The following is a 13,563-nucleotide window of genomic DNA, read 5'->3' as shown; positions in this document are numbered from 1 at the left end:
GTTCTTTTTAACGCTTAACATACTTCTGCAGAAAGTATCTTACATATTTAATAAAGTATGCATATAAATAAAATATTTTTCAGTTATAAACATTTTTTAAAGATCACGGGTTCGTTAAAGAATACAATAAAAAAAATTATTTAATATTCTCATGCAAAAAGAAGTGAAAGATTTCATATATTCGATGACTACAGCCAGAAAGAAGTGAGTGGTCTGGCAAACCAAATAAAATGTCTTTGGTTCGAAACAAAAAGATTCATGTTAAAAAAAATGAAAAAAAAAGAAATATAGGGTTCAGTATAGCAACAATGTTGCATCAATTCCAAAGAAAGCGTTGAATAAAGTTATAAAAAAACAAAAAAAAAGAAAGGCTATTAAAACAATGTTGCTTGTTTTTTTCCCTGTTGGTTGGTTATTTATCTGGAAAGTGCGATCTACATTTTACTCATTTTACTTATTTTTTTTTTTATATATGTATAGGGTTAAAGTATTCTTAATTGTAAATTAAATCACGACGGCGATACCTTTCCGAAAAAAAGTAAACGTATTTTAAGCATTTACACAAGAGAAAGAAATGCAATCGTTTTTTTTTTTTTGTTAAATGAAAGCTACTGGAATTTTTTATAATCTATTTGTCTAAATATAATCATGAGTTTATATAGAAAATTTGCGCGATTCATAAAAGCTGAAGAGTAAAATTGTCTCACTTCAATTGTAAATTTACACACTGGAAAAAAATAGAAAAACGAAAAACAATTAGAATTTTATTGGTTTATTTAATTTTAAAATTATATAATAGACATCCCACTTATAGAAATTATATAAGTAAGCATAATAAGAAAATAAGATAATTGCTAAATATCGTGACTAATATATTTTTAATTTGGTATATGGTAACATTATCCGTTTTATAAAATTGATAGCTGTTCGTTTATATTACATGATACACTTGCGATATTTTATTGTTATTGTAGACCGAATTGAAATGGGTAGGGAATTGAAAATTTAATTTTTTTTGAGTAGTAAAATCTACTACTTTTTGTAGCAGAGCTTTATGAATTATTGAAGAGCAATTAAGGTGTATTAGCCCTGCATTTTTAACTTAAAAAGTTATATAAATTTGGTTGCAAAAAAAAAGAGATTGTTAAGTTTGAAGAATAAGACTTGAAACTTATTATTTGCAGTAAAGGATTTCGCATTTGCAAATTGAGGCTATGCGATATTTCGCTATAGTTTTTGTAAAGTTAATATAGTTTGCAATTATAGTTTTGATTCCAACAAATTGAGATAAAGTTTTTAATAGGAAATTTCTAAATTTTTTAATTGGATGAAGATGTACTTACACACAGTGCTCGTTTTGTAAGTGTCCAGTCATAAATATCATTTTATAGATTTTCATAAGTAAGTACAATTTTTCTGTGAATTCAGAACAGTTTCCGAATTGAGAGGATATTGAAGTCATCCTCGACTCCAACAATGTCATTTCTCATACAAACGAACTATTATTTTTTTTCAATTGCTGGAATTGCATGACTTTTAAGTTGAAAAAATTTTAATTTTTAAAAAAAAACTTTAACTTTTCAGTTTACGTAATATTACAACCTTCTTTTAATTTGTCAAACTTGGTGTCCTTGTAAACTGAGAATTCGGAACAAAATAAGAATCGAATCGAATAGAATTCTTTTATTAATATGGTGTCATAGGTCTATTTTCCAGCGGCCCTTTGAGGAAAAAAAATTTTGATTTCACTCCTAAAAGAATAAATGATAGAATCTAATTTTATCTTAGGTATCTTTTGGACCCAATGCTTTAATATAAAATTTTATATAATTTCCTGTAATAATAAAATTATTACAGTAAATTTACTGCAATTTTCAATAACAAAGTAACACCAATAATTAATTACTTTGATATCAAAAAAATTTTCAAAGCGTAAACTAAGAAATACGAAGGTAATTTAAGATAGTAAAATTTTGCTTAAAGTTTTTAACAAGGTTTGGAGTACAGGCATAGGAATAATTTGGAAAATATTATTTATATCGTAGTTCTAAATAACTATATCTGCACTCCATATTGTATTATTATATGCTAGTGTATTTAGCAAAAATATTTAATTTATAAATTGTTAAAATGTGTTAGTTTGAAATGTGTAATTGTTAAATTGTGTTAGTTTGACATAAGGAAATATGGTTAAGTGAAGATTCAAAAAATGATCGTGATTTGCATTATATTTATTCTATTCTTGCATTGTTTGCGTTTTGTTTATGCAAACAACAAATTCAACATTTTCTCTACCTACCTTCCATTCCGTAGTTTTTTTTTTATATAAATTAAACGCTTTAGCTGTTATGTACTTTTTAAATTAATGTAAAGGTGATAATATTAAGCAAATTAAATTGGGTACGATACCTTATAATTTTTAATAATGATTTTTCTCCTTCTACAATATACTAATTACATGTATTTATGTATAAAACGAGAATGTTTGCAAGAATATGTGTATGATTGCAAAGTGTTTAGAAATTCATGATTATGTAGAATCGCGACTAAAAAAGAGGGGTTTTCTCTAATAAAAATTATATTACACCAATTTCTTTCATAATTTACAAATAATTTACATATGTAACAATAAATTTATTATGAATTGAATATATATGCTGTGTATGAATCGGTTGTTTAAAAAGTAGTTATAATAAGAATTGTTACCTGTATATTTGCATAAGATTTGTATATTTTATAAGTGAATATTTTTTGTATGATTCCGTAGCTAGCTATTACAGTTGTAACTGAAACTTAATATACAATATTATAAGTAAAAATGAAATTATTTAAATTAAATTGCATGCTTACAATTGCCCATTGAAATATACAGATAATATTACACATAACAACAGTTTTAATGAACTTTATATTATTAGTTGTAGACATGTAAAAAATTTTTGTATTCAAGAATAATAATAATATACTGTCATTATTACAGAGTAATTTATGTCAATTGAAATTTATTTTTATGGTAATATAATTTGCCGTATGAGACGAGAATTTCAATGGGCGATTGTAAGCATTTTAAATTTTCTCCCCCATCTCCATTTTTTGTTCTCATCAAGTAAATTTTCTATAAATTTCAAATTAAGACTCATTTTATTGTAATATTTTTTTTCATAATTGGTATGAGAAAATAATTCAGTTGTGTTTGGTTGAATTAATAAAATAACATTGAAGAACAAAATAAGTAAGAATATAAATAGTAAGAAGAGGGATTGTAAAAAGTGCTTTTTAACACCAATTATGAGATATTTTTCATAAAATATCTATTAACAATAATTATCCTTGTTAAAATTTTTTTTTTTGCTTTCTTTTCCCATTTGATTATTAGTTTATTTCCTTACATAAAATTTTATTTTTTGTTACTCACTCCATTGCAATTATTGTTGTTTGGTTTTTCTAAGAATATGACAAAAAAAAAAAAACGAAAAGTGCGTAAAATATAACGAAACCCTAAATCGACACCATTTTATTTTGTTCATGTTATTTACCATTATTGTTCTTAGTACATATTTGTTGTTTTCTACGAGAAGAGAAAAACAAGTGAGAAAAAAATAACGTAAAAGAAATAAAATAAATAAACACTTGACTCTCTCTCTTTTTTACTCAAATGCTAAAAAAAATTAAAACAGGACAAAGGGGAAAATTCCAGAGATTTCTTAAATTATTGTATTTTTTTTTAAGTGAAATTTCCCTCCTTAATTTTCCGTTTGTTTTTTCCCTTAATTTTCTTGCTTATTACCTAATTAATTTTTTAGGATTCTGTTTTTTTTTGGAAGAAAAAAAATTTTTCATATTTTATAAAACGCGAACATGTTACAAATAAAATTTTTGATTTGTGAGAATTGACGAGTGTAATACAGTGTACTTACTGTATGTGCCTTATTTTGTTTTGCATTGGTAAATATTTTTGGGCAAACTGAATTCAGTCTATAAAAATCTAACGAGTTAGATTTGAAACAAGTAAAATTTCTTTATTTTTATAATTCTGTAGATTTTATTTTACTATACCATGCCGACGGAATATGGCCATGCCGACCATATATAAAATTAAATTTATAAATACGTAGTTGGGTATATGCGCGTGTAATGAATATGTAGAGGAGTGTAGAAATTATTGAGGCCCTTAAAGTCTACATAATAAATCTTTTAAATTCACATATTTATAGCAAGATTGCAAATTATGTGATACTCTTTTTGCACATGCAATTTCGCTAATATGTTCTTGTGCCATTTCATTATAGAAATACAGATAATACGCGTGAGCGAGACGATCCTCTTTTTAATACTTGTTCCAAGAAATCTCAAAAATTTATTAATATCCTATTCTTAGAACTGTAATAACACAATGTTTTAAAAAACATCGAGTTTTTCGAATAAATGAAATAGATATTTTGTAAACTTGTCTTAAAACTTTTGTTTTCATAATATTTTGAAATTTTACAATAAATAATTATTAATAAAGTCTTAGACTTCATATATTTCCATAATAATTTATGCATTCAACCTATAGTATACAGGATCAAATATATTATTAATTCCATTAAATTTATTTTTTAATTCAATTGTTCTTTTTCATTCATTACGAATCATTTGTCTTGTTTTACGGGGTTTCATTATAACGTGTTATAACACACACAAAAAAAGAAAAGGAAAACAAAAACAAAGTATAACATTTTATGAAATGCCTCATGAAATATGCGAATCAACAGTAGATATTTAAGGATTCTTATAAAATTCACCATATTGTATTAAAAATAATGTAGAACAGTTATAAATGTATTTATATAGTACATATTTTAATAAGGAAAATATTTAGTGTATTACAAATTTGTAATTTCGTTTTTAAACATGAGAGTATCCTCTGTTATTTTTGTTAATAGCTTCCCCTTAATGTCCAGAGTTCATTCTAAGCTACCTAGTCAATTTTATAATTCGATGGTTACTGAATTCACTGATTTCAATTTTGAAATTTTCGACCGCAATATTTCGACTTCAACTCTCAATCAGCAATCTTTGCACAGAGCTTTCACCGTCTTTCCATTTAAACACTTTCTGATAAGACCAAATTGTTGCTGAATTATTATTGAAAACCTTAATTTGCAAAACTTCTGTCTTATTACTTACAGAGCTTTATAACTACACACAAGTAACTTTTAGTGTTTGTTTTTCAAATATTGAGTGTATTCGTACGGGTATCCTAAAGTTTTCAAGCTTATTACTTTATTAATATTTATTTGTCTCATATTTTTTGTAATTTAAAAACAAAAAAAAAATCATGAAATATGGAACTCATCATAATAATTATTTTTATCGTATATTTTCTTTGGTCGAGACTGTATAAAATTATAAAGAAAAAAAAACAAACAAATTTTTCTTTCTTTCAAGCCGATTGGGAAACCGCTAAAAATTGATAGAGAGAGCAAATGAGAGCAGAGCAGGAGAAAAATAAAATGAAATTAATTTTAGATTAATAACTTTATACCCTGTGGCATAACACTTTGTTGTACACCGCAATTAAAAATGAAAAAATATACAAAAAAAAAAACATCAAAAAAAAAAGAACACTGAAAAGAAAGTAGAGAGAGCCCCAATGGGAAAAAAAATTATTATTTTTAATTTCATTGTATTTTCGCCAGCCTGGTTTGTTGTTTTTCAATGTCCTGATTTTGTTTTTTGTGGAAATTTTTCCACTTGTACACTTTATTGTCTTTAGTTGATGAGAGAATATTGTTTATGTCCTGTTTTTTTTTTTTTTGTGAATTTTTAAGAGTATAGAGTAATTACATTATCTTTTAAGGACATGAAAAATAATTACAACGGATATTCAAGTTGGTATAAGACTGTTCTGTTTAACAGAATCGAGAAAAAAAATATTTTTTTTTTGCTTTTAAATGCGGAACAAAAAAAACAACTGTACGAGTGAATGACTGTCAGAAAATTAAATATTTTTTCTTATGAAAATTTTTGAAGACTTAAACTTTTAATTGAAAAAAAAGAAGCAGAGGAATAAATAAATATATTTCACGCCAACACATGGTTTTACAAGGTAATTTGTTGGAATTTTTGGACCCTTAAATTTACTCTTAACGATTATATGGTCAGTTTGACTGATTTAAATGTTATGCAGTGGTATTTAACAAAAAATTATAAATTAGAATTTTGTTTGAAGGGATTAAGTTATTTTATTTATTGTTATTCCGACTTAGCGGTCTGAATTCTTAAATCATAATTAAATTTGCTTAATAAGAGCAAAAACAAAATGAAATATTTATTTTCTTGTGAATATTGGGTAACATTTAAAAACGTACGTCTTTATAGGGACCTGAAAAATGATTTCACGATTTTATACAATGATTTTTAGAAGAAAAAAACTTATTTTAGTCGATTATCCAAAAATTTCAGAAAGAACGTGTTTAACGGGCTAAACATCAAACAAAAATAGTATAAATTATATGGCTTCAAGAAAATAGTGGCATATACAAAGAATAATTATTGGTGTCAATAACTTAAAGCAAATTGTGAATTTTCCAACAAGAGTTACGTGCAGTACTTGTACTCTAATTGATTATGTAGTGGTTAGCTGATTATGTAGTGGTATAAATCAATAGGGTAGATTGTATAATATCTGACCATTAAGCAATAAAGAGATAAGTAATATGTACAAATTATAAATTTAAATTGATTATAAATTATTTTACCGCGATTAACTTTTTGATTGCAGAAAATTTTCAAAATTTATTACCCTGTTGATAATGTCAGTTTTTGTTGTAATCTATTTAAACGAATTGTTGAGAAAACAACAAAATTATTTGAAAAGAAAATAATACCAACAATGGTTTACTTGTGAATTGAGACTTAGTTCAACAATAAGAAAATTGAAGCTTACCAACGTGCAAATAATGAACATGGTTGGAGTATATGTTAACCCTTTGCACTATAATTGTTTTTCTAATTTGTTCTCGGCCAATTCTGATTTAATTTTTCTGGTTTTGATATCATATGTTAGGTATGAAGTAATTACTTGGAGAATACACTCAATACTAATAATAATTGAATTGCGCATGCTTGAATAACTGTTTTGTCTCGCCAGAGGTGACGCTAGAGTTTTAGAGAAAAATATTTTTGCACGCCAGAGGTGACTTCATAGTGAAAAGAATTAGAAATAACTATAACATGTCCATGAAAAAGACGAAAAATTGAATTTTTTAAATATAAACAGTAAAATTGTGGAGGCTATGCAAAATTAATGTGGGGTGATTTTTCTTATCACTTTTTTTTTCTCGACACAGATTTTAAGATTACCTCGAACAAAATTATTTCAAAATTACTTGAAGTAAATCTACTTAAATCTGTGCAATTTTTAGTATTCTGCAAAAAATATGTTGCTTTATAAGTAGTAATAATTGAAAATAGCCGATACAGGTGTGATGAATCGATTAAGAATAAAATTTTCAGAATGTTTTCTTCTATGTGAAAGGTTTTTGTAATATATTATGCCGTCAATAATGGCATTTATCTAATCTAAATTATCTAATTAAAATTTCAGAAAGAAACTCCACCAATGTAATTAAGAAATACTTATAATTGGAGAAATTTATCGGATTAGGAATATTTTCAGCAAAGACTTCAAAATATAGTTAGACACTGTAACAAAATTTCTACTTCAAATTAAAAGTTGAAATGGTCATAGAGAACGGAATACCTTAAATGTTATTAAAAGATTACAAGACCTCAAATACTTCACAAAATCTCTTGTTTCTCGTCTATAAATTCCGAAAAATCAAAATGAATTCTAAGTAAAATCTTTTCTTAAACATCACCTAGGCAATAATACTTATGATTATCCTTCTTAAACTTTAAAATACAAAAAATAAGTATAAATTTTAATTAAAAGTTGGATTTTTGTTTTTAAATTAAATAAAATTATTGTTAAATAACGATTTGCAATGCTTAGGCAATTTAAATTATTTCATAAAATGTAAAAGTGGGAGAGTACGTTTTGTAATTGAAATCCCTCAGGTAACAATTAAAAAATGAAAGAAAAAAAATAAATTTTATTTTATTGTTCTTATTGTTTTAAGGACTTTCTGTATTTTATTATTTTGATTGTTCTTAAGGACTCTTTATCAATTTGTGTTTCTTTGTAACCATTTTTTCTTTTTATTTTAGTGCGTGTAATTTGTCCATTGTTCAAATAATTTGCTTTTTTTTCGAAGAATCCATTGCTCCCCATAGATCGTCTTGGAAGTTCATATAGAAAAAACTTGTTTTTTTTTTTAATTCTGATTTTTCTTAATTTTCCCTTCATTTTGTATTTTTTTTTTCATTTAATTCTTCTTATTTTACAAGTTATTAATTTTTTCATTTAAAACAAAAAATTTGTTTTTGGATTTTTTCATTTTTCTTATTTACTTACTTTTATTTTTATTTAATTTTATTTTTAATGTTTTATCATATTTTTGGAATTGGCAAAAAAAGGGAAGTTGTTAAGGCAATATGAAGATTTGTTACCCACTACTTAAATAAAAATTGTATTTTAAATATTAATTCAAAATATTAAAAGATTTTCAAAGAATTTATTAAGGGATGATTTACGTTCATCTATTGAAAGGAAAATTTAAAAAAGATTTGTTAAAAAATATAATTGTTTTAAGAAAAAGTACTTAAGACTTTCTTGCCAAAAAAAAATTGTTAGTAGAGAAAGTAGAAATTATATTAATCCGATTTTCATAGGCCTACCAGATTGGAAAGGCATAGGAAATAATAAAGAATGTAATTTACTATTAATATTATAAAGAGTCAAATAATGTACCTTTTAATATTGTTTTACTAAAATTTAAAACACGTTTGTCAAAAAAGAACACTGAAAAATTAGACTAAATGTGTAGAACAATGCTACTATGCTGGGTAATAAAATTTTTCCAAAAATTACTTTCAGTTTTTACCCTTTGTAATAGATTCTGACATAGCAGTTTTGCCTTAGAACCATAATTATCTTTCTCGCTCGTTATAGAATTAGCATATATTTTCTTCTTTCAGCGGCTTGTGGAAAATTTCTTTGAATGTTAGCATAGCATTTAGATATTCATTAACTACGTACATTTTGCGTGTGTAAATGTGTGCACGTTGTTTATTTTAAAGTTTTTTAGAGCATATCATTTTGCTAATTTAAGTCTTGCAACTAATTGTATATTAGGTTTGCTATTAATTCTAAATCACATATAATGCGTATACTAACAGCAATGCAAATTACGCAATTAGATTCATTTCGCGAATTACGCAATTGTTTTAAATTATGATTATGTAAATTAATTCCTCCTTGCCATAATTTTGATTAATTTTTTAAAATTTCCAACTCTTTTGAATTAATTTTAAATTTAAAAAATATTTACAAAATATTTCCGTGATATTTCTAAAATATTTAAAAGTTTGTTGACAAAATTCATAAAATAATGATAACAAGAATTTTATAGCGACATCTATACTATAGTGGAGAAGACTTGTATTCTTCATAAAAATAATTTTATGTATAAAATTTATTAAAATTTTTTTCTGTGATTTTTTTTTTATTCCCTTCCGCTGACAATTGGAATTATCCATGGATTTATTGAATTGGAATGAGTAGTGTACCTTCTTCATGTTTAGAGAAGGGAGCAAAGAGAGAGAGAAACAAGAAAATTCTTATTTAAAACTAAACAAATTTATAAAAAGAAAAAAAAGCCTCTCTCTTTCGTTCCCTCTCACATAGTACTTTAACACTCTTTGAATTTGTTTTTGTAAATTGCCGAGTGCGTGTGGTAAAAAAGTAGTTGCGTATGTTGTATTTGTAAATTTGTGTGAACAAAATCAGTTTTTATTTTTCTAAGTTTTTGAGCGCCCTGTGCGTATTCTTTACTTTGAAGGTGAGAGATGGTGTGTGTATTATGTTTTTTTTCCCTCCTTTAGTAAAATTGTTGCTGTTTTATTTTTTCCTTTTTTTTTTATTTTTACTTAAGGAGCTCCGTTATTTTTTGTTGTTGTTATAATATCCTTATTGCATATAAAAAAAATGGTGGCTATACACATTTTTTTTGGCTATGCTACTGTTATTGTTGTTGTTGTATTCTCTGTTAGTTCTTTCTTATTCAGTGTGCCTTCAGTGTCACAAATTCAGAAGAAATAATAATAATAGAAAAAAACGACCAACAACAGAAAGAAATAACATTAAAAAATATTTTATTTTTTGTTTCCTTTTCTTACGTATTCGTACGTATGTTTGTTTTTAGCTTATCCTGAATTTGACAGCTTCTGCTTAAGAAAAAATTATAATAAAAAGAAATAAGAAAATGAAAATTGGATTTTTTTATCTTTCTTGAACATTTTTTTTGTTTGTTTTGCGAGGGTGAAATTTGGAAATATTTTTGAATCAAGAAGAAGGAGAAAAAATACAGTAATAAGGAATAAGAAATAAAGATTATATGGCAAAACATTACTTTATTAGTGTGTGTGCGTGTGTGTGTGTACATAACAATCAAGAGTTTATATATATGTTAAATATTATATTGCTTGTATTATGAAGGTGAACTCTAAAAAATCCATACACATATTTGTACATGCACATTATGTGGTTGTTTGTTAGTTACTGTACCGTCATCATGCATTTTCCTTACTCCTGTACGTGCGCTCTTATACTCGTATGAAAAAAAAATTTTTATTTAGGGTACGAGGATAAAAGGACGATGGGTAAAAATTTTTTTTTTTTGAATATGATTTGGCCACACCTTTTTCGATTAAAGATCTAGAAGGAATTATTTGCACACAAAAAAAAAATGTAAAGTTCTTAGGGTGATGTTTTTTTTTGCTGAATTTTCTCTTATGTTTTTTTGTTGTTTTTCGCGTGTGTAATATGTAATGTGTGTATTATGATTTTGAGGATATTTATTTAAAGACTTTTTTTTGTTACTTGAAAAAAACAAAACAAAAAGAAATTCGATTGAAAATTGGTTTAGTTTGTTTTTTTTTTCTGCTTCTTTTTCTTTGTACTTTATTTCTTTTTTAATATTTCAATAATAAAAAACTTAAGAGGAAGGCAAACGAATAATGTGTGGTAGTATGTAACAGGAACAAATATAATATTCTTAAAAGAAGAAAAGCATGAATATTTTTGCATATGAAAATATACTTATGTATGTGTGTGTGTTTGTGTATTATTTTTATGATTTAAACAGAAATTTTTAGTTTCTTTCAACATCAAATTTTATTTTCATTCTTATGAATTTAACTGCTTAAGCGTAGTCTAATGTACTTATGCATAAAAATATCGTGAACTACAAATTATTTTTCCTAATACCCATGTTTGTTTTACGAAATAATATTAATTCTCTTAACAAAAATCAGGTTATTATTATTTCTTTTGGGACGGCATAATAGTAACGAAACGTTTGTATTCTCCATTTTACCATTAATACTCCCATGATAATATATAGACATAAATATTTTTTAGTTGACAGTAAGATTTCAGTCATATCGTATTCATAGAATATTAAAATCTTGTTTTTATTGCATACTTCTAGGTGGTCAACAAAATATTAAAATAAGTAAATTGAAAAGGTCCGCTATTAAAGTTTTCTTATTTTCTTTTTTTGAAAATCTGATTGCAATAGAAAATCGCTCAATTATTGGTCAAGCGTGATGTATGCGGTATTGGGTTCTTTCGCAGTGGTATCAGTTCCAGTATCAATTTGGATGATCATAAATAAATGTATTTTCTTTATAATTAGTTCGAAAACTGGAAATAAATTTTTAAAAATTGTGCAGATTCAATAATTATTTTATGTATAGAATATTTTGTTGTTGACACTAATAATCTTCCTGCCTCTCGACAATATTTTGAAAGAAGATAGAGAAATAATTTTTCTCAGCTCTATTTTCAAATATATGTCCAGTTTTATGACATTTTTTTTTTAGCAAATTTGTAACATTTTCTAACAACATCATATTGTCAGTGCTTTAATATACTTACATTTTCAATGTGATTGTTTTTTTTTTCAAAAATTTAATTTTAAAAATAGAATTTTAATATTTACAAATTAAAATTTTTTAAGACATTTAATCATTTATCGCCAAGGGATGAAAAACGCGTTAAATTTTCATATTATAATCATTTTTGTGAAGAAACTTCTCTCGGGGTCATTTATTTACTAAGAAAGCGAAAAAAAAAAAACAAAATGAAATTTAAAAAAAAAACAGAAGAATATTTTAAATTAAAAATGATTAAATTTATTTTTAATATGTTGTAAAATGTTGTGTGTACCTACTTACATAACATACGTACAGCACATTTTATGTAATATGTAAATGTACTACACGTACACAAACGCACACCATATACATATGTATATGATTTTAATAATTTTTTCATCCATCAATTTTAACGCGTTTGTTATTTTTGTTCTCAATTCCGGTTTCTCTCTTTTTATTTTTTTTTTCTATTATTGTTAAGCTTTGCGTGAGTGCTTTTTCTATAGTGGTAATTGTTGTTTTTATAGTTGTTATTGTAATTGTTTTTCATGTCGTCATCCTTATGAAAAATTTCTCATCCATCGTCAGGATAATTTTTTGTATGAGGATTTTTTTGTTTTTCTTATTTTTAATTCTGTTATAAATTTTTTTTTTTTTTAATAATAATATCTTTTGTTGAAGTTAAAAGCAAAAACTTCATTTCAGTCTTCTAAAATTTTCAACATTTTCCTTGTCAATTTGTTGTTATTTTTCTCTTTTTTTTTATTTTAGCTCCTTCTTCTTTCATATTTTTAAATGTTTTGAATTGCTTTCTTCATATATAAATACATGTTGTTTTTTCTTTTTTATTTTTTTTTTCTTATTCGTGTGCAAACCCCATGGGGATACGTTTAAAATTACAGCCCAAGATTTCCATTTTGCCAGTTGTTTTTTTCTTTTGTATTTTTTTTTTATGATTATAATTCATTTTCTTGATGATCATGATTTTTTTTTTCTTTTTAAATTTTATTTGTATTTTTTAGTATGTTATACGTAAATATTAAGATTAAAATAAAAAAAAAATAATAGGTAAAATTTTTTTTTTTTTAGATTTTGGGAGAATAAAAAATAAATTCTGAAGAATAATGCATATTACGTTTTAAATAAATGTTTGAAAAAGAGCAAATTTCCCTTTAGCATAATGTTTCTAACTAAATGGCTTCTCTGGAAGCAAGCCTAGTCATATGAAGGTATTTCTAACACGAGGCTCGAAGCCCATTTCTACACGGATGGTTTCAAAGAAAGTGAAAAAAGGGATGTTGAATTTTCCCTACATCTTCACTTTCCAGAAGACTTCTACATTGAAAATAGTTTTTTATTAAAAACCTAACGAATTTCGAGTCAAACGTGGTATGTTATCTTACGAAGTTGTAAGGCGGACGCGATCTTCGTTTAGAGCCGGAATAATCTTTACGATTCTACCTGAAAAGGAGGACATTCTACGCAAACTGTGCTGCTCAATGCAACAGTAAATCA

This window comes from Condylostylus longicornis, unplaced genomic scaffold, assembly GCF_029603195.1.
Source record: "Condylostylus longicornis isolate FDR11 unplaced genomic scaffold, ASM2960319v2 ptg000038l, whole genome shotgun sequence".
Classification (NCBI taxonomy): Eukaryota; Metazoa; Arthropoda; class Insecta; order Diptera; family Dolichopodidae; genus Condylostylus; species Condylostylus longicornis.
The sequence above is the reverse complement of the archived record's forward strand: the minus strand, read 5'-3'. Positions refer to the sequence as shown.